The following is a 23,530-nucleotide window of genomic DNA, read 5'->3' as shown; positions in this document are numbered from 1 at the left end:
ACCCCTAGGACACACTTAAACCCTACACTGCCACCTCCTGGTTAACTCCTTCACTGCCAGTTTCATTTACACAGGAATCAGTGTATTTGTATAGCACTGATTGCTGTATAAATGACAATGGTCCCAGAAATGTGTCAAAAATGTCCGATGTGTCCGCCATTATGTTGCAGTCACGATAAAAATCGCTGATTGCCGCCATTTAAAAAAAAATAATAATAAATATATATATATATATATATATAAATGCCATAAAACGATCCCCTATTTTGTAAACTCTATATATAACTTTTGCGCAAACCAATCAATAATCGCTTATTGCAATTTTTTTTTATTTTTTTGTTTTGTTTTTTACCAAAAATATGTAGAATAAAAAGTATCGGCCTAAACTTAGGAAAAAAAATGTTTTTTATATATTTTTGGGGGATATTTATTATAGAAAAAAGTAAAAAATAATGCGTTTATTTATTTTTTTTCAAAATTGTCGCTTTTTTTGTTTATAGCGCAAAAAAGTAAAAACCGCAGAGGTGATCAAATACCACCAAAAGCTCTATTTGTGGGAAAAAAAAGGGACGTCAATTTTGTTTGGGAGCCACGTCGCACGACCGCGCAATTGTCAGTTAAAGTGATGCAGTGCTGAATTGCAAAAAAGTGCTCTGGTCAGGAAGGGGGTAAATTCTTCCGGGGCTGAAGTGGTTAATGAATTCCATACTGACAGGTGGAGTATTTTTGGCTTGTGTTTTATGCATTTATGAGAATAATAAATTTGGTGATTTTATGTATTGAAGCGTCACTACAGAACGCATGCCGTTTGGAATAATTTGCTCTGTGATATTAGGCTAGTGCAGTGCTATAAACCAGCGGTTCTGGATATAGTGTTAGCCCCGGGCATGAAGGAATGATTGCAAAATGAACTAATTATGACGTGCAAATGCTTTTTTGTTTTAAGAAGGTTCTGCTGTGCTTCACGGGGGTTTATTGGGGGAGCTTTTTGGTTTCTTTAAAGTTGAGCTCTAGGCAGATGTAAAAGACACACATGACTGCAGTTCTGTATTCATTAATATATTGTTTTATATATATATATATATATATATATATAATTTTAATGTGCCTAAATCTAGCCTGGTATCAACTTTTTGTAGTCCTTGTACAGCAAACCTAAGTGGCAAGCAATAGGAGGAGCCAATCAGTTCTGACTAGGAGAATTCTAATAGGAGGAGAAAGCTGGATGGGTTCATCGCTGTGCTGCTTCTCCTTTCCCTGTCCAGTCATGGGTGGTGGAGGTTCGTGACAGATTGGGCTCAAAGGAAGTGAGATGACTAGTGCTGATCAATATTCAGCCAGGATGATTTTGGACATTTGTACACGCAAAGGGGGCAACTCCCAGATTAAACATATTTTTTTTCAGTAAAAGTCACCTTTTTTATCTTTTATTGGGCTAATTATTTTTATTTTGGACTGGAGTTCTGCCTCACAGGGCAAAGCAACAAGTCCACGTAATTGGTATGTCCAGCTGCACATACTTACCTTGCTCTTGGATCCCCACCACTCTGATTGGCCACTGAAAACAATGAGAAGAAGTAATTTGGAAGCTTTAAACTGTGATTTGGGGCATTTACAGGGATAATAATCGTCATATGGTAGATTTAACTAGGACAGCCTACAAGCAAATGCTACTAGGAAATTACCATTTCTCCAAACTATCATCCACTCATCATGGCATTTTGAGGTTTGTGTAGCGCTAACCAGAGCTTTTTTTCTAAGAGAATAGGTGCAGGAACTCCCCATTGTGAGCCACTCCTTGTCTCCACCCCTTCCAGCCTCGGAGCACCGTCCCTTGGTTCCACCCCCTGCCCACCTCCCAGTACCGGCCGATGTAGGGAGTACAGAACTAGTTATCATTTTGTGGTGCTAAATAATTTGTATGGGGTTTGTTAATGATAACAAGAAAAGCAGTAAAATAGATCATCTGCAGCTAGCAACAATAGATCCCACCCCAGCAACAATAGACCCCCAAGCGGTAATAGCTCCCGCAGCTAAAATGGACCACCCATTACAAAATACCACCCCAGCAACAATAGACCCCCAGCAACATCAATAGATTTCCCAACAGCCAGCAACAATAGATCGCCTCAGCAACAATAGACCCCACACAAAAATGTATTCTTGCCAGCATCAAGAGACCCCAGTACTCCTTGCCATTGCATACATTCAGTGCTTAAGGTGCCAGAACTGTGTTTCCCCCCACTTTCCTGCTTAAAAATAGCCCTAACGCTAACCCCCATAAGGACCTTTGATTATGTTCCTGGTTTTTCTCCCACTAGTACAGTGGCAGCCAGGCATACAGCAACATTCACTCCTCTGTTTCAGAAAATAGTCTGTTGGGTTGCCTTTTTTTTTTAAGGTCTGTTGCAGTTTAACTTGGATGAGGCATACTGTAGGTAAGCTGTGGGATAAGCAGGAATGTGAGGACACTCTTCTCTTCTCTTTACTTCTCAATACAATCCTTTGAGCCGTAGGATGTAAAGTGGACAGCACTGGGACACCATTGGCAATGTTTCAGGCCAGGTAAGTCTTAACTTGGTGTACCAAAGGTTAACTGCATGTAGGGAGGTGCAGGCTACTTCCTCCACTTTAGGTGGCGCTTGTCCACAGCAGCATTGCGGTTGGAGGAGCAGTCAAGAGAAACACAAATCCTCTATGGTTTCCTGGGTCACTGGGGAAGCTATACATTTGGATGCTGCAGCCCCATGTGACTCTGGCAGCTATCTTGAATGAGGCAGAGCCTATTTTAGGCCCTGACTCCAAGTTTTGGTGTTCATTTCACATGTGTAGTGTAGGGACAGGTCACTCGTCTGTCAGGGACAGTGATTAGTGGCAGGGAGAGGTTAAGTAGGAGAAGGATAGGGACACACCATCCTTCTGGAGACCTCCACATTTGGGCTCAGGCCAACTAGGCCACATTCTGCCCTGGCACGCCCAAGACCTGCTCGGCTACACATCGCTGTTACAGTCTGTAAGTGTTCCCTTTCCATCGCCTTGTGTATTGCTGAACTTTTACATTAATACAGGTTCTGTTCCTAGCAACTGGACTCTGTGTGTTTGTTGTCACCGCACAACGCTGCACCTCCCCACATGCAGCAACAGTCATTAGGACTCCTCTCTCTCAGGTCTATACCCACTGTGTCCCCAGGACTTGGATGTCTCCCTCAGTTCACCCAGGTTGAAATGGATGTCTTTTAGCCAGATTAACTATGTAACTGTAGCACCCTGGAGTTTAGGCAGGGTTGCTTCTCACAAATTTACTTGCCAGGAGTACTTGTCCTGGTTGATTGTTAGAGATGTAACTGATTTCTCCCTAAGTTTGGCCTTGTTGCACATTTCTCTTCAACCCTTAAGTGGTGGGGTATTTGGTGGTACTAGAAACGAGAAGGGGAAAGCAAGATTATGGGTATAAGGGGTATCTCAGCCAATGGGCAGGGGTTTTCTTGAATCCCTTAGCCTGCTGGAAAGCCTAAATATTTGGTTGGAGTCAGGTGATCTGTGTTCTGTGGCACCTGGACGGCTATCTGGGTGGATGTGTGTTGTATTGCCCGGGCTGCTAGGCTGGAGATTTGGCTCTCCCAGGCACATCTAGCTGCTAGGATGTCTGAGGGCGTATCCAGAAGCAAATGAAAAGCGCAGGGTTGAGATTGCAGCTTGCAGTCCAACCAGAAGTGACGGTTCTGCCGGCCGGAGAACCTGCCATGGTTGGAGGTAGAAGGGAAGCTGTCACCACTAAGGGACCAACTTATTACCAGGGACCACAGTGAGTAACTGAAGCAAGTACCGGAGCAGTATTCTCACCAACCAGGGACGGTGAAGAATCTGGAAACTTCAGTGGGAATCAAGCCAGGGACCCAGCCAGCGGAGGTGACACTAGCAGAGCAGCCTTGTGTGTCAAGCCAGGGACCGAGCCGGCCAGTGGGGTGAAGCTTGAGAGGTATCTTGAGTGCCAAGCTAGGGACACAACAGAGAAGCGGGGTGACGCTTGAGGAAGATACCACCGTCAAGATTGGAGGACCTCAAAGGATTTCATGGCAGTGAATCAGGGGCTCTAGTGAAAGACCGGGAGCTCAGTGTTACTTGTGTGTTAGGAACTGTTAAAGACTGTTGCCATAGGAGACAGTATTCCTGCACATGCAGATGTGGCATCTTGCTGGATGCCTTTCCCTGCATGGCTGTCCTCCTGTTGAAGTCTCGGAGTCTGCCAATTGAACTTGCAACTACCTAAGGGTGTCCTGGTGCTAACCCTCTTTCCCACAAACGTTTTAAGAAAAATAAACTCTCCTTTGTATTCAAGAAGTGTCTGGCGCCCAATGACTTTAATCATCTTGCACCCACCATTCCTCACAACCCACTATACACAGAAGGATGTCAGCTATCTCTGGCCCTGGAAGTTCTCATTAGACCAAAGGAGGCCTGGGACCTTGCTACATAACTAATGCCGCATACACACGGGCGGACTGTATGGCGTACTTAGTCCGTCAAAACACATTTCAGCGGACAGTCCGCTCGTGTGTGGGCTTCAGCGGACTTTTTCAGCGTGCAGTCTGGCGTACTAAGTATTTCGGATTTTTCGAAATTCTGTCCGTCGTACTTTGGTTTCAGCGGACAATCCGCTCGTCAGTAGGCTAGTTCGACGGACTAAGAATGGCGCATGCCCAGAAAGGATTTACACGACGGAAGGGTGCTTTGCTGTGTATTGGACTTCCTATTTCTAGTCCCATCGTACGTGCTGTACACGTCATCGCGCAAGCTTTCGACGGACTGTTTGTGCATCCGTGTGTGGTCAAGTCCGTTCAGTCGAAAGTACGACGGACTGTCCGTCGGATTGTATGACGAACTAATACGCCATACAGTCCGCCCGTGTGTACGCGGCATAAGACTCAGACAGAAAGACATTCTCTGTGAAGCTTCCAGACCAGATCCTCAATGAAACCCCTCTTCTAACTCTCATGGGAGCAGAATATGCACAGCCGGGACCTCGATATGACAGGCAGGATCTTCAGTTGGACTGCAACTCCCCTGGGGAAGAACACTGCTCTCTGAGGCTCCAGACTATTTATGCACTCCCCAACCATCACCTGGGCACACCTTCCCAGGGATTGGCCGGAGCTGCATAAATATTCAGGCTGCTCATTAGTCTCCCCCACCTGCTATAGTTTGAAAGCCTTCAGAAACCTGGGGCAAGCAATTAAACTCACAGTCTGCAGAGTCCAGAGCAGCCTAAATCCATCACATACTGCTCTGCTGATTACAGGAGAGCCACAGAAGTAAATTTTCCTACCAAACCTAGCAGACTATCTGGGAGGGTGCTACATCTGTATAACTGCTCCTAAGAACCAGCCCACTGCTTACCTCAGGACAGAGGGCTCTTGAGAGGAGTACTGAGGCATGATGTTGTAATTTTTTTTTCAGGAAGCCATGTACAGCATCCTGCCGGCTTCTCACACCAGTCATGATCTGACTGCACTGTATAGAGCAGCACAGAGACCTAGTGATGACATCACTTGGCCCTATAAGGGTAATGAAAACATAAAGGTCTTTATTTCAAAATGTTAATATCATGTCAGTGAAAACACTTTATCTGTAGAGGAAAAGAGATTTAATCTCCAAATACAGGAAGGTTTCTTCACAGTAATAGCTGTGAAAATGTGGAATAGACTCCCTCCAGAGGTGGTTCTGGCCAGATCAGTAGATTGCTTTAAAAAAAGCCTGGATTCTTTCCTAAATGTACATAATATAACTGGATACCAACATTTATAAGTAAAGCTGATCCAGGGAATATCTGATTGCCTCTCAGGGGGGTCGGGAAGGAATTTTTTCCCCTGCTCTAGCAAATTGAAACATGCTTTTCTGGGGTTTTTCACCTTCCTCTGGACCAACTGTGGGTGAAGGATTGTGTATATAGTATTGTATGATTTTTTTTTTCTTTAATTGGTTCAACTAGATGGGCTTTTTTTTTAACCTAACTATTGTAGCACTAACCCCCGAAGGAGCTGCTGAATTTTTCTGGGCTTACCGATTACCTCCTCCAGCTCGTACTCGTTGTCCTTGTCTAGGGGTTCCCAGGGTTGATGACCCAGTAACTGTAGAGACCGACACTTGAATTCCTTGTCAGGATTTTTATTTTGCAAAAAACGGTTGAACAAACTCAGTCTCTAAGTTGGGAATAGAGGGTATCAGGGTAGAGTTTAGCTCAGGTGCTTGGAACTGCTGACTTCAATAAAAGTCTCTCTCTCTGTACACAATCCAGGGAACAGTCGCTCGCAGCTGGACTCTTTAACTGTTGGGTAAATCCTTAAGTTTTGGGTTTAGCAGCCAACAGGTAATTCTAGCTTTTCAAAGTCTCTCACGCAGACTTGGTTGGAAACTTGGTTACAACTAGAATGGTAGAAGTAGGAACCTTTCTTACTGTACCAGAATCTTTCAGCCGGACCGGCAATACTGTAAGAATTGTGGATTCAATCAATGGCAGCTCAACTTCCAGGCTCTTCCCGAGCAGCCAGCCTTGTGCGTGGCTCTCCTACTGAAGAATCCTCCCCTGGTCAAATGTAGAGTTGCTGGGCCTCTCCAAAACCGGAGATGGCACCGGAACACCTTAGAATCCTCTTTCCAGTTACTGTGCCTAGAACTAGCCAGTTTCGAGACTCAGAAACGAATGGATCCACACCCCAGGCCATGAGAGCCCCTGGGGGCTGGTCAGGAGGACCAGGACCACGGAGTCAGCAATGACTTCTGGACCGGAACCCTGAACCACGTGACTTCGGCACCTTAACCACTTTCAGACCGGACCATTTTGCTGGTAAATGACCAGAGGTCTTTTTACAATTTGGCACTGCGCTGCTTTAACTGGTAATTGCGCGGTCATGCAATGTTGTACCCAAACAAAATTTGCGTCCTTTTCTTCCCACAAATAGAGCTTTCTTTTGATGGTATTTGATTGCCTCTGCGATTTTTATTTTTTGCGATATAAACGTAAAAAGACTGCAAATTTTGAAAAAAAATGATATTTTCTACTTTTTGTTATTAGAAAAATCCAATAAACTCAATTTTAGTCATACATTTAGGCCAAAATGTATTCAGCCACATGTCTTTGGTAAAAAAAAAGTCAATAATTGTATATTTATTGGTTTGCGCAAAAGTTGTCACATCTACAAACTAAGGTACGTTTTCTGGAATTTAGGCAGCTTTTAGTTTACGACTGCCTATCTCATTTCTTGAGGTGCTAAAATGGCAGGGCAGTACAAAACCCCCCCAAATGACCCCATTTTGGAAAGTAGACCCCCTAAGGAAATTGATAAGTGGCATGTTGAGCCCATTGAATATTTTATTTTTTTGCCTCAAGCGATTGAATAATGACAAAAAAAAAATGTTTTTATTTTTTTACATAAAGTTGTCACTAAATGATATATTGCTCACGCATGCCATGGGCATATGTGAAATGACACCCCAAAATAAATTCTGCTGCTTCTCCTGAGTACGGGGATACCACATATGTGGGACTTTTTGGGAGCCTAGCCGCGTACGGGGCCCCGAAAACCAAGCACCGCCTTCAGGCTTTCTAAGGGCGTAAATTTTTGATTTCACTTCTCACTACCTATTACAGTTTTGAAGGCCATAAAATGCCAAGATGGCACAAAACCCCCACAAATGACCCCATTTTAGAAAGTAGACACCCCAAGCTATGTGCTGAGAGGCATGTTGAGTCCATGGAATATTTTATATTTTGCCACAAGTTGCGGGAAAATTACAAACTTTTTTTTTTTTTTTTTTTTTCACAAAGTTGTCACTAAATGATATATTGCTCACGCATGCCATGGGCATATGTGAAATGACACCCCAAAATAAATTCTGCTGCTTCTCCTGAGTACGGGGATACCACATATGTGGGACTTTTTGGGAGCCTAGCCGCGTACGGGGCCCCGAAAACCAAGCACCACCTTCAGGCTTTCTAAGGGCGTTACAGTTTTGAAGGCCATAAAATGCCAAGATGGCACAAACCCCCCCAAATGACCCCATTTTGGAAAGTAGACACCCCTAAATTTACGGGTACACTAGTGAGACTAGGTAATAAATGGCGGGTGCCCTGAAACTATAAAAAAATAACTAACCAACCAGCGTCACCTGTAACAGTTATATGGTGATCACTGGTGAAAGGGTTAACTAGGGGGCAATCAGGGGGCTTTATGCGGTAGTATATGGGGGTCCCTGGCGCTATAAAAAGCTGCGGCGAACCTAAATACCTACCTGCCTAACTAGCGTCACCTGTGACACTAATACAGCGATCAGAAAAACGATCGCTTATTAGGCTGGGTTCACACTGGAGTGATGCGGGAACGCCACGAATCCGCGGCGGGTTCCCGCATCGCATGCCTCCCGGCGGCAGTTCACACTGCCCTATGCGAACTGCTGGGAGTGTCAGTGAAATGTTAATGACACCCCCAGATCAGTTCGCATATCGCAGTGCGATCTGCAAACTCGGATCGCATGGTGTGAACACCCATGCGATCCGATTCTGCTGCGGACCAAAAAAAGGGTCCCGTGCGAATTTGCGGCGGGTGTGGCGGGTGCGGCGAATGGCTGAACTCGAATCGCACAGAGATCGGATGTGATTTGCACTGCAGTGCGGTGCGAATCACATTCGTTCTCATAAACCGCTGCAATGTGAACCCAGCCTTAGTGACACTGGCGACGGGGGGTGATCACGGGGTTAAACCTTTATTGGGGGGGTTAGGGGGTACATTAGAACTAAAGGGGGCTAACCCTAACTGCCCTAACAGTTATTACAGTCACAAATGACACCAATGCAAAAAAAAATAAAAAAAATGACATTGGTGTCACTGTGACTGGGGGGCAGGGGTAATTGGGGGGGTGATCGGGGGGGTGTGAGTGTGCCTGGCATGTTCTACTGTGTAGTGTCGTGTTGGTGCAACTCACCGATCCTCTCTCCTCGGTGTCGGAACGAAAAATACCGACACGGAGGAGAGATTACATCACTTCCTCTCCTGTGTTTACATTACAGGAGAGGAAGTGATGTCACGGAGCATTTTCATTCGTCGGGAGCGATCGCGAGGGGGTGGCCATGAATGAATGGCCGTCCCCTCGTCCGGGATCGCTCCCGAACGAATACCGACTGCCGCGGGCACCGGGCGGGGGCCCGATCTGGCCCCCGACCCGCGGGAAGGCAGGGACGTACATGTACGCCAATATGCCTGCCCGTGCCATTCTGTCGACGTACATCGTCGTGCGCCGGTCGGCAAGTGGTTAAGTACCTCTTCCCGGATTACGCAGTGAGACAAACGCGCCCACTGATTGGTTCCGGGATAGAGATTGGTACCCAATGCGTCCAACCAGACTGCGTTCTATAGCCTCCCATAGGTGTACAACCCCACCTATGACCTGGCAGAACTTCTATACAGCCCAGCCAAGCTGATGGCAAAACGGAAAATTCCTATCAAAATACTTACCGTAATTTTCCTTTCCTGATGGACTCCATGGCAGCAACGTGTGGGTTAAGTCCCGCCTCCACTACCCTATAGGACACTACTCCCATAAATCTTTGCTCCCTGCCCATGGCCGTGTTCGATAACTAGCCTACTCCAGCCATTTTGGGAGGGAACTCCTGCTGCCATGGAGTCCATCAGGAAAGGAAAATTACGGTAAGTATTTTGATAGGAATTTTCCGTTTTCCTGACAGACTCCATGGCAGCAACGTGTGGGAAATAACTCGCCAAACACACTCGGGTGGGCAAAAATGCTGAACAAAGATTTATTTAACACTGTCCACCGACAGCACCTTTAAACCAAAATCAACAGAAGATAAACTGGCAGGTTCGACACAATAGTGAGCCATAAATGTATGAATGGATGACCAAGAGGCAGCCTTGCAGATAACCTCAGGAGCCACATGACGTGAAGCTGCCCAAGAAGTAGAGAGACTTCTCGTGGAATGTGCCGTAACCGCCTCAGGAGGAGCCAAGCCCTTCTCTTTATAAGCCCACTGGATCGCCTGAACCACCCACATGGAGATGGATCTGACTGAAGCCCTAAGGCCTTTGCTTTTGCCATGAAAAAGAACAAAAAGATAATCTGATTGCCGGAAAGAAGCTGTCGCCTCCAGGTATCGTTTCAGAATAATTCCCATGTCGAGAGGATGAAGATCCTGACTCCCAGCAGAATTAAAGGTAGGAAGAGTAATCTCCTGATTTTCGTGGAAGACTGAGGTAACCTTTGGGTTCGAACCCAGCATTGGCACTAGGACCACTCTGTCAGGGAAGAATGTGAGGAAAGGTTCCTTTGATCCTAAAGACTGGATCTCAGAGACTCTTTTTGCTGAGGATATGGCTACCAAAAAAGATGTCATTAGGGACAATTCTTTGACTGAAAGTGTTCTGTCCAGTTGAGAGAAGAAGTCGAGAACTAAGCTTAAATCCCACTTGGGGAATCTAGGTTTCCTCTGTGGTCTAAGTCTAATTGCTCCTTTAAAAAATTGCTGAACCAAAGGATGTTTAGCCCAAGATACTCCAGAAAAGGCCGAAATTGCCGAGACTTGCACACGAAGAGCACTGACAGATAGGGTAATGTCTAGTCCGGACTGTAAAAAACTCAAAACATCCTGAACCGTCAAATTACCATTGGAGCAAGACCTGGAAGATAAGTGATTTGTGAATCTAGACCAAACCCTCTCATACAGCTGGTTGGTACTTTTTCTTCTTGCACTCATGAGAGTAGGGATGGCCTCCTTTGGACAACCCAGAGCCTCTAACCTTCCCCTCTCAAAAACCAGACCCTCAGACATAGATGGGCCGGGCAGGGATGGAGCTTCAAGCCCTGGGATAGAAGATCGGGTCTGAGAGGTAAGGGAATCGGATCTCTGACACTGAGGAGCATTAGAAGCGGAAACCATGGCCTGTTGGGCCAATAAGGTATTACAGCTATCACCTCTACTGCTTCTGATTTGAGTCTCCGCAGGAACTGTAGAATAATAGGAGTTGGAGGAAAGGCGTAAGCTTTGTTGAACCACCATCGATCCGTCAGAGCATCCACTCCGTAGGCCTGAGGATCCCGAAACCTGGAATAGTACCTTGCCAGTTTCTTGTTGCAATGGGAGGTAAATAGGTCGACCTCTGGGAAGAACCACAATGTTAGAATCCACCTGAAAACTTCTTCGTGAAGGGACCATTCGTTGTTGTCCAGACTGACTCGAGACAGAAAGTCCGCCTGGACGTTCTGCGTTCCTGGAACATAAGTTGCTGTAATGTTGACCAGGTTCTTCTGAGCCCAAGACATGATTGGCTCTACCTCCTGAAGAAGGGACAGACTCCGAGTACCTCCTTTTCTCCTTATATATGCCACTGCTGTTGTGTTGTCTAGTCTGAGTAGGACCGAGGTTCCTGAGACCAGATGACGAAAGGCCAGGAGCGCCTGGAAGGCTGCCCTCAATTCTAGAATATTCGACACCGTCCTCCTGGAAGGGAAGTCCCAGGTGCCTTGTGCTACTTCCGACAAACAGTGGGCGCCCCAGCCCCTGTTGCTGGCATCCGAAGTTATTGTTACCCATGAGATGGGGAGAATGGAATGACAATTGAATAGGTTCTCCTTCTGAAGCCACCAGGGCAGAGAGATTCTCATTGAAGATGTGATCCGGATAGGTTGAGTCTTATCGCCTAGCCATTGGTGAAGAAAACCTTTTTGGAACGGTCTCATCTTCCATTGGGCCCACTTCACCATTGGAATCGTGGCCACCATGGTGCCAATAATTCTCAGGCACTGAAGAGCCGGAAGATGGGAGGCTGAGAGGGCCGGACGAATTCTGTCCCGAATTACCACTACTTTCTCTTCGGGTAATGAGATGGTACCCTTCACTGTGTTGAAGAGTGCGCCTAGGAATACAAGAGACTGGGAAGGAATTAACTGACTCTTTTCTAGATTCAGGATCCAACCGAATTCTTGAAGAGTGGAGATGACCTGCTCCTTGTGCAATAACAGACTGTCTCTGTCCTGGGCTAGCAGCAGAAGATCGTCCAAATAGTGGTGAAGACAAATTCCCTTGGTTCTCAATAGAGCCACTACGGCCAACAACACTTTTGAAAACACTCGGGGGGACGTTGAAAGTCCGAACGGGAGACATACGAACTGGAGATGTAGTTTTCCTACTGAAAATCGCAGAAACTGCTGAAAATCTTCTGCCACAGGGACATGAAAGTACGCGTCCTTTAGGTCTATTGAAATCATCCAGTCGCCTGACTGGACTGACTGTTGTATTGTTGACAAGGTTTCCATCTTGAATCTTTCCTTTCTGATAAAATGATTCAGATGTGTAAGGTCTATGACTGGTCTCCAAGAACCGTTTTTCTTTTGGACCATAAAAAGAGGAGAATAAATTCCTCTCCCTCGTTGATCGTCTGGCACGGGTACGGCAGCGCCTTGAGCCAATAAAGATTTCACGTAGGCCAACAAGATCTGCCTTTTTTCTTCTGAGACTGGAAGGGAGGTGGGAACAAACTTTAGTCTTGGGGACCTGCTGAAGGTCCAAGAATGGCCTGAAGAGACCGTTCTGACGGTCCAGAAGTCCTTGATTGAGGCCGCCCAGACATGCCGAAAATGTAGAAGACGAGCCCCCACCTGGCCTATCTGAGCGGGCCCAATCTCAAAAAGATTTGGTTGGTTCCCTCTCTCCTGTCGCACTGCTCTTGGCGGATTTCTTGAAGGATGACTGCCTTGATTTCCATGATCTGGAATATTCCCGACCCGGTCTATAGCTACGGGCCTCCCTGGCCTGCTCTTGATACTGTTTTTTAGGAAAAAATCTCTTCTGGCTTTTTAGACGTCTGTCCTGAGGAAGAAACCCCGATTTACCACCAGTGGCCCGGGATATGGCGTTATCCAATTTATTCCCAAAAAGGGAAGAACCCTCGAAAGGGATACGGCACCACACCTGTTTAGATGCTGGATCAGCCAGCCAGGGACGGAGCCAGAGGGCCCGTTTTGCGGTTACAGCCGAAAGCATAACCCGGGACACTAGGCGGATGATGTCAATCGAAGCCTCCCCCAGAAAAGCCGAAGCAAGCCGTAACTCCTGGATAGGAGAGTTTTTAGCGACTTCCTCCGAAGTGTTTCTGAGGGTATCATCCACACCGTCCGTCCAGACTTCCATGGCTTTGGACATTGCCGCTAAAGCCAATGCTGGCTTGCATGCCATACCGGCAGTGAGGTAGACTCTCTTTAAATCGGAATCGATCCGCCTATCTAAGGCATCCTTGAATGAAACTGTATCCTCCAAAGGAAGAGTCACATGTTTTACCAGTCTCATCACCGCTGCATCCACGAGAGGAGCTGATTCCAGATACTTGACCTCATCCTCCTTAAAGGGATATAACCTTAGGACTTTTGAGAGCATACTATTCTTTTTCTCCACTTTACTCCATTCATCCGTGATGACCTCACCAAGTTCAGACAGGAATGGAAAGTTAAGACGCTCCCTTTTAAGTTGCTTAAAATACTTCCTTTGCTTGGAAGGATTAGCCACCTCATCTTCCCAGTTCAAAGCCTCTCTGATGGCCTTCACCAAGGGGGAAAGTAAGGCAAAATCAAACCCCACACAGGGACTATCTTCCTCAGATTCACTGTCTGAAGCAGCAGCTGAATGATGGCTGGTTAAAGAGGATTCCCAGAGCTCTTGAGCATGCGACTCCCTGACTGGTGACTGAGGTGATTCTGACTGAGGCACAGGGGTCTGACTGGCCCCGATCCCCTTGAGGGACTCCTTCACCACTTTTTCCACAAGGGATCTTAGTTGCTGGTCCGTACCCCCTCTCTCACTAGAGGCTTTGGAAAAGCAGAGGTCACACAGGGATTTTCCAATAGGAACTTGTGATCTGCATCCCCAGCAAGTGTTAATAACTGAGTGGCTGGAATGAGCCCTGGAGGAGCGAGATCGATCCTCGCTACGGCGCCCAGATCTTGAGGGTGAGCTGTGATGCTTTGACTTAGAATATGAGTGCCGGTGGTAAGACTTAGAAGAATCGCTTCCTCTGAGCGTTGAGCTGCGTTGCTGTTCTGATCTAGATGGGCTAAGACAGAGATAGAAGAGACATACAGATAAGGAAAGATAACACCCTGACTAATACCGGACCCCTCCCCCCCCCTTACTTCCCCCCCAGACAGTACCTATTTTGAGAGGGCTGGCCACATACAGGCGGAGGTGAGTCCATATCTCTAGGGGTTTCCATAAATGCTGCAAAGACATATAAGTAAGGCTGAGGATGCCATACACACACACACATGCCCACCCCCTTCTTCCCAGAAGGCCACCTACCTCCACAGCAGAAAACCTGGACAAGGGGAAGTCACGAAATAACCTGCAAGCATTCCCAAAGCTTGCAGGCTATTTCCTATGTTTAAATAAGGCGCCTTAATGACGTCATCACCGCGTCCCGTGCACCGCTACTGCGCATGCGCGAATAGCGTCACTTTGCCACTATGGCGCATGCGCGAACCAAGCCTCGATCCTGTGTCGTACTCGCGCATGCGCAGAACGAACGTATCAACGAAAACCAGGAAGTGAGCGGCGGCTGGAACGCAGGCTAATCCGACCGCAATGTCTATACCCATATACCTAGACACAGAAAAAACTAACGGAAAAAGAAGGGGAAAAGGCAAGGAACAAACACAAACTGCTGCCATGAAAAAGAGGAACAATCTTACCGCTCCCACACGATCGTCTTCAGGCCGAAGGTAAACACAATACATACCGGACTTCTTAGGGCACAATAGGTCACCTGCTATTTAGCTGGGCTATCCGACCGAATGCGCAGCCTGCCTGCCAGTGGCTAGGCTCCTGGCTTTCCTCCAGCGCTTATATCCAAATGCCCACTCCATACCCCGCTAGTAGCTAGGGCTTAACGGAGATATGCGACAATTCCATCCACAGTCGCTTTTCGGCCAAACCAACAACGGAATCATGTGGGAGCAATCTTCAGGTAGAAAGACCGTAATGGGTCCTACGGAGGAGGACAAAAAAAGAACACGGCCATGGGCAGGGAGCAAACATTTATGGGAGTAGTGTCCTATAGGGTAGGGGAGGTGGGACTTAACCCACACGTTGCTGCCATGGAGTCTGTCAGGAAAGTACAATTTAGCACAATTAGTCCCAAAACTCATTACAGTTTTGGGCAAAAACAAAATTTAAACCTATAACGCGTACGTGTTAGGAGTACCGGCGCTACACTATATAACTACATTGCTTTGAAAAAGTATTCATACCCCTTGAAATTTTCCACATTTTGTCATGTTGCAACTAAAAACGTAAGTGTGTTTTATTGGGATTTTATGTAATAGACCAACACATAGTGGCACATAATTGTAAAGAGGACTGAAAATGACAAATGGTTTTACATTTTTTTTACAAATAAATATCTGAAAAGTTTTGCGTGCATTTGAATCCGGCTCTTTTTACTCTGATACCCCTAACTAAAATCTAATGGAACCAATTGCCTTCAGAAATCACCTAAATTAGTAAATGGAGTCCAGACTTTCCAGCAGAAAAGGTCCGACAGAATAATTTCATCGGATAGTCCAATCGTGTGTGGGCTTTATCTGACTTTTTTTTTCAACATTTCTGACAGATCTAGAAATAGAACATGTTTTAAATCTTTCTGACGGAATCAATTCCTATCGGGAAAACCGTTCGTCTGTATGTTATTTAGACGGACCAAAAACGGCGCAAGGGCAGCTATTGGTTACTGGCTATTGAACTTCCTTTTCTTGTCCCGTCATACGTCATCGCGTTCTGAACGAACGGACTTTGGTGTGATCGTGTGTAGGCAAGTCCGTTTCAGCAAACTCCATTGGACCTCCGTCGGAAAGACCATCAGAGTTTATTCTGATGGAAAGTCCAGTCGTGTGTACATGGCATTAGAAGTAAAACTGTTAGAGGACAACGACCCTAAACATACAGCCAGAGCTACAATGGAATGGTTTAGATCAAAGATCATATTCATGTGTTAGAATGATCCAGTCAAAGTCCAGACTTAAATCTAGTTGAGAATCTGTGGCAAGACTTGAAAATTGCTGTTCACAGACGCTCTCCATCCAATCTGACAGAGCTTGAGCTATTTTGCAAAGAAGAATGGGCAAAAATCTCTTTAGATGTGCAAAGCTGGTAGAGACATCCCAAAAAAAAGACTTTCAGCTGTAATAGCCTGTGAAAGGAGGTTCTACAAAGTACTGACTCAGGGTGGCGGCATACAAATGTACCCCACACTTTTCACAGATTTATTTGTAAAAAAATTTGAAAACCATTTCATTGTCCCTCCACTTCACAATTATGTGCCACTTTTGTGTTGGTCTATCACATAAAATCCCAATAAAATACATTTACATTGTTGGTAACATGACAAAAGGAGTATGAATACTTTTTCAAAGTGCTGTATGTAGGTAACTGTGAAAGGGGAAAGGAAGGAATCAAGGAAAGCAAACTATAAGCAGAATAAACTTCAGTTTTAATATTCTACTTATTAACTAGGCTAGAGTTCTTCTCTAAACCTGCTCTCAGAAGATAAAGACAGTTTGTTATTACATGTAATGGTGTGAATTTAAAGGTTGCATAATATAATTGGCCAAGTCAACATTCTTATACTCGAAAGTTAAAAATGTCAAGAACGCACTTATAGAATTCTAATAAGCTGTGAATTAGGTACGGCAATCCGAATGAACAGTTCCCATAACTTGGCAGCAGCATTTTTTTCTTGCCAACCATGAACTTGGAGGAAATTATGTTTCCTTTCTTAGTTGCTTGCGTTACATCGGGCTTGATGAACTAATAGCGTTATTCAAAAGCAATCTGCAAAATGTTAAAGTGATCTTAATAGATTGTTAACACGTTGTGAAATGCCAGCATACAGGTACATGTGCCTGTTGCTTGGCCCAGTAAATGGCAACATAGCATTTAAAGTGACACTAAACAATATCCTTATTTTTCAAATAAGTGCATGTTAGTTGCAATCATGTACACTGCTCTATGCACACTACAAATTCAATCGACAGTAATCCATCTTGGGAGCAAGAAGGTGGTTACCTTCCTACATACAGTGGCACAGCGCCCAACTGTCCCTGATTTTGAGGGACTGTCCCTGATTTGCATCAAGGTCCCTCATTCCTAACTCATTTGTCCCTCATTCCGGTCTGATCTATATACTTGTATATAAAATGCACTTTAAGTCTTTCAAAAAGTGTTTCCAAGTGCTAAACCTTTCATCTAAATTCTAAATTGCTGATTTGTAAGTTGTAAAAGCCAATATAAAGGAATAGTGGTAAAATAAAATAAAAAAGCCCTTGTGGATTTAAATAACTTTTTGGTTAATTTTCCTTTAAGGGGGTGTGGCAGGGGGCGTGTCCTATACCTACATACGTTTGCTAGTAGGTGTCCCTCATTCCCATCTCAAAATGTTGGGAGGTATGCAGTGGGACCATGGGAAACAAAACTAGCTACCTTATAAGCCCTTGTACACACGGTCGGACATTCCGATGGACAATGTCCGATAGGACCGTGTTGTCGGATAATCCGACAGTGTGTGGGCTCCATCGGACTGTTTCCGTCGGAGTATCCAACGGACCAAGTTTTCAAGCTGGGCTATAAAATTTTCCGACAACATGATCCGATCGGACTTTGTCCGATCATGTGTAGAGAATTTCCGATCGGACAAAGTGCCACGCATGCTCAGATCAAATTCCTAGACCAAAGCTGTTGTCTACTAGCCTGAACGTAGTCCCGTCCTAATGAAATAACGTAATCATGCTAAGTACGATCAGATTTTCTGACAACTTTGTCCAACTGTGTATATGCAACAGTTTCGGACAAAATCCGTCGGACAAAATCCAACGGATCTGGTTGTCAGAATGTCCGACCGTGTGTACAAGGGCTAACAGGAAGTCATATCACAGCAGCAATAACAAAGTAATCTGGAGATATGGGGGAAGCAGAGAGGAGTAGAAGGGACTTTTTTGAATACATATTGTCAATTCCTATCGGGAAAACTATTCATTTGTGTTCTGGTCCGACGGACCAAATACGACGCAAGGGAAGCTATTGGCTACTGGATATTGAACTTCCTTTTTTAGTCCCGTCGTACGTCAGAATGAACTGACTTTCGAATGGACTTAGTCCGTTTGTGTGTGGCCAAGTCTGTTTGTTTGGAAAGTCCATCAGAACTATACCGAAAGTCTGTTGGGAAGACCGTCGGACCTAGTCTGACGGAAAGTCCGGTCGTGTGTACGCGGCATGACAGGAAGAATCAATGAACTACCACAGAGCTCCACAGCGCCATGGTGATTCACTGAGAACCACAAGCCCACAGCTGCAAAAGCTAAGGCACAATTTTCCCACATACTCCATGATCTTGAGGAATACCTTCTCAGAGGAGTGGATACTGTTAGATTCATAGAGTGGGTCCAACTCCAATAGTTTTATAGTAGAATTATTTCCTTTATTGTCATCTTCTCAATAACCCAGAATTATGAAAATGATTGAAAAACTAGTTGTGAGCTAGGTCTTCTCATCCAACATCAGTAATTGAAATCACAAATGTTCACACCCCCCTCCCCCTTTTTGAATTGTGCTTTCTCCTAACCCTTTTCTTATTTTGGTATATATTATGTTTGTGGCAGTTTTTTTTTTTTTTTTTGCCTTTATAACCATGGGTCTTCCATATTTATTGGAATGATTATTTTATATTCATACATAATTTATTATCACTGTTGTATTCAATATTTGTATCAGCATTTTTGGGAGGAAGGCAGCATATCACAATATTAAAATGTACAAAAAAAAAAAAAAAGTACCCTATCGGTACAACTTGGGGCTCAATTTATGCCCCCCTGCAGTAGATACCATCTTAGAGGTTCTGTTTTTTTATTTTTTTTTTGTTTTTTTTACTTTTTTTTTGTGTTCTTACATAATGTTTTTTTTTCTGGGGAATGCATTATCATTCTATAATGGTTTTTGTCATGTAATAGCAATTTCTCTGTTGTTCATATATCATGTTGGTGGGGACAATTGCTCTTTTGGGGAGCACCTTACCGTGTGTGTGTCTAATGTATATTTTGATGTTTCCTGATCTGCATACCTTGATAGGGCTTGGTTGTGTTCATGGTTTTGGAATAGGACGTCCAACAATCACATTTACAATTCACAATTCACATTTATTAGAGCATAATAAACAGCTTCTTCTGCATCATGAGAGAGGAATTCATTTTCATTGTTTAGCTATGGGGAATGTAGCGCCCTCTTGTGTACATAGTGGTGTAGTGTAGATAGAGGCTTGTTAGCCCTTGTACACACGGTCGGAGAATCTGTCGGAATGAGTCTTATCGGACCGCGTCATCAGATAATCCGACTGTGTGTGGTATGCATCGGACTGATTCCGTCCGAATCTCCGTCCGATCCAAATTTCCAACATGTTGGAAATATTTCCCGACCAACTGGGCCGGACGGACCTAATCCGATCATGTGTAGAGCATTTTGATCAGACCAAGTGCCACGCATGCTCAGATCAAATTCCTACATCAAAGCTATTGGCTACTAGCCTGAATGTAGTCCCATCGTCAAGAAATTACGTCATCGCGTTCTGAAAGATCGGATTTTTCGCCAACTTGGCCCGACCGTGTGTATGCAACAGTTTCGGACACAATCCGTCGGACTAAATCCGACGGGCAAAATCCGACGGATTTGGTTGGCAAAATCTCCGACCGTGTGTACGTGGGCTTAGAAGCCTGGGTGTGAGTCAGAGGGTTTACTTTCGGTCAGGCTGGGTGGCTCTGCAGGTCAGGCATCTGGTATCTCCCCATAGTTCTAGATGCTTGGAGAAGCTTCTAGAACAGCCATTCTCAAACATGGTTCCGTGGAACCCTGGTGTTCCTCCATAGGCTTCTAGGGGTTCCTTGAGCTGTGGCTAATAAACCACCCTTTTGATGGTGCCTAGGCTTTCAAGGTTCAGCATCACTTAGCAAAGCCAGCAGCATGACACAGCTGTCTTTAAGGGTGGCATTCTGAGCACCATTTTTAAGGGGAACATTCTTCCTATTGACCACCAGTATAAGGGGCATTGTTCTATTGACCCCCTGATGAATTGGTTTTAATAAGAGTTCCTCAAGACCTGAAATTTATTTTTGGGGTTCCTCTAGGGTTAAAGGGTTGAGAAAGCCTGTTCTAGAAGCTAGTGGGCAGAGGCCAGGAAGTGCTAATCTGAATATTTATGGGAATCTGGCCCATCCCCAGGCAGAAGGCCTGGCAGGGCGGCTGAACCAGCCTATAAATATTAAGGAGCCTGGCCTGCAGGAGAGTTGGGTGGAAGATGGATGGTTGAGGTTCTGCTGTGTAGCCTGGGAGGGGGCACTGGAAAGGGGGGGGGGGGGGTTCTGCCTCCAGGCTGGAGGAAGGAGAAAAGCTTACAGAGGGAGCTCAACTGCCCTGCAGTCCACCAGGGAGCAGGACATCCTGCATAGTTTATAAAGTAACCAGCCCAGCGGAAGGCCTGGAAGCAGTTTTATCCATAGCTGCAGGTCAGTGTGAGTACCTCTAAACCACCAGGCCTATAAGCGAGAAGTCTACTAGATGCAAGTTCTTGGCAAGTCTTACCCCACCCCCTGTCCTGGGATCAGATACTGTAGCCATGTAGGCTGGTGTTTTCCACTAAGGGGACCAACAGCTCCTACAAGTTGTCACTTTGCTAAAAATCCACTCAGGGGACACCATATTCCTATAAAGGGTTTTACTTTGCTAAAGCCTGTTGCGGTTCCAGCTGGAACACAGTCAAGTATCTGTTTTTGCAATGTGCCAGAGAAGGAAACTGTCCTCCCTTTGTTGTTCTCTGAGTCAAGTTGGGCATCCCATAACCCCTTTACCCTATCCAAGTTAAAATCCCTTTTAAATACAAGAAACTAAGCCCATGGACTGTTTCTTGTGTCTGGATGCAAATTGGAAAACGTGTGTTGCCTGGTTGTGCAGACCGCAGGGAGACCCACATCTCAGCAGCATTTTAGGGGGTGGCGCTACAGGAAGAAAAATCACAAAAAGGATGTAAAAATGTAAATCTTTTCATTCTGTGTCTGACAGAGACAGATACAGTATGTGGTGGATACATTCATTTTTTTCCAAAGAAAAGAAATAAAAAGTGCTTGGTGAACTTTTTTTTTCATCAGTAAAAAAAGGAAAACTATAGTTCTGTATTCTCTTTGTTCTGCTGAATTATCGCCTGTCTATATGTGGCCATAAATTATGAATTCAAATGCCATTTAAATGGAAAACCTAATTTTTGCCATTTGTGTACTCTCTGGGCATTGATTTATTTAGTACCTGCGCGCAGTACTCAGCGAGCGTATCTTATCGGCGCCAGCATATGCAGCGCATTTATTAATGCAAACAGCAAACAAATACGCTGCACCGCATACACGGCCATAAACAAATATGCAGATTGCACTGTAGGACGGCATTGCGTACAAGGGCATTGATTGAATATCTTGTAGTTCCTGAGTAATGAGCGTTAGAGGCGTGAGAAAATCTTTCACCAGAGAGATTAGACAAAGAGATATCCAAGCTACAATTTGCGCACACGTGTAGTTGGAGATCTTTAATCATACCTGTTCCACCGACATAAAGCCAGACTGTAGAATTTCAAAGATTTTCCTCCTATGATGGCTGTATAAATAATGAAGATACTATAGCTTTCAGTTACAGTACTGTGCAAAAATTAGGCAGGTGCAAAGAAATTCTGTAAAAAAAGAATATTTTCAAAAATATATATTTTGATTTTTTTTTTATTCTTAATAATTTACAAATATGCAAAGTGAGCAAAGAGAAGAAAAATTGAAATCAAATCAACATTTGGTGTGACAACCCTTTGGCTTCAAATCAGCATCAATTTCTACATTTGCACACGTTATACACTTGCACAATGTCAGATTTTGTATTATTAGAGTCAGGTGTATGATTAACCAATTATACCAAGCAGGTGCTAATGATCATTCATTTCATATGTAGGTTGAAACACAGAGGGAGGATTAAAACTGGATGAGGAACAGCCAAACTCTGCTACCAAGTTGAGGTCGTGGAAGACAGTGTCATGTCACAGGTCATACACTGTGACAAGACTGAACACATCAACAAGACATGATAGTTCTGCATCAGCAAGGTCTCCCCAGGAAAAGATTTGAAAGCAGACTGAGGACCCAAGATGTGCTGTTCAAGCTCTTTCGAAGAAACACAAAGTAACGAGCAATGTTGAGGACCCAAGATGAAGTGGTCAGTCAAGGAAAGTTAATGCAGCAGATGAAAGTCACATTATGTTTACTTCCCTTCGACATCAGAAGATGTCCAGCAGTGCCATCTGCACAGAACTGGCAGAAACCCAGGTAGACCCATCTACTATCCAGAGCAGTCTGGCCAGAAGGTCTGGCTGATGGTCTTCATGGAAGAGTTGTGGCCAAAAAAGTCTTGAGTGGATGGGGGCGGGGGTCAGTCTAGAGCGGATGGGGTGGGGGTGGGAGGGGTCAGCCTTGACACCAGTGGGACTGACTACACATTGATGCATGGCACACCTGTGTGACCCTTGTGCAGGTAACCACCCTCCATGGGCATAGACTTTAATATGCCCCTGTGAGCGAGGCCTAAGGCTCCCTGCACACGGGAATGATATTTTTATAGCAAATCATCTTCCTGGAAGAAAAGAAAAATACTGAGTATGATTCCGTAGAGTGCATGCATTTACACTGTATAGCTGTATGGACATCGATGTGAGTATAAGTGTTTCCAATTATTCCACCTCCCATGAGCCTCTATTGCATGAAAACTTCAATTAATATTCTAATTGATAATCTTGGTGACTTTTTTTTTTTTTCAAGGTGCGTGTGGTTTATGTGTGTACCTGCGCCAGCTGGCACCAAGGGGCTAAAGTGGAAGTTCAGCCAAAAACCAACTAACTCTAAATCTACTGGCAGCCACATTCTAAGACTAACCTATCTAGCCCCGTAAAGAAAAAATCGCTATACATACCTTTTTTCAAGCTGATCTGATCTCCAGCCCAGCAGTGCTGCAATGCTACGAGCAGGAGACAGCTGACAACAGCTGGAAAATTCCTGGGAAGTAACGTCACTCATAGAGTTACTATGGAACTTCCATTGTTGGCTGTCTGTCCTGCACATTCCCACACAGAGAAGCTGCCACTGACAGCTTAGCGTGGGACCGGAGCGGAGCGGCGGCAGAAGAGATAAGTATAGCGATTTTTGCTTTACAGGGTTAGATTCATTTTCAAAAATGTGTCTGTCAATAGATTTCGTTTTTGGCTGAACTTCTACTTTACTGTATTTTCTAAAGTGCGTCAAAGATGCAGCATGCAGGACTTTTGGTGCGCTTTCAGAAAATGCAGAAAAACAAACAATCGTGCAACCTAATGGAAACCTCTAGAACTGCAGCTATAACTGCAGGTAAAATGTG

The sequence above is a fragment of the Lithobates pipiens genome, unplaced genomic scaffold (assembly GCF_037356315.1).
Source record: "Lithobates pipiens isolate NorthernLeopardFrog02 unplaced genomic scaffold, aLitPip1_a1.2 Scaffold_23, whole genome shotgun sequence".
Classification (NCBI taxonomy): domain Eukaryota; kingdom Metazoa; phylum Chordata; class Amphibia; order Anura; family Ranidae; genus Lithobates; species Lithobates pipiens.
This window is presented reverse-complemented; position numbering follows the sequence as displayed.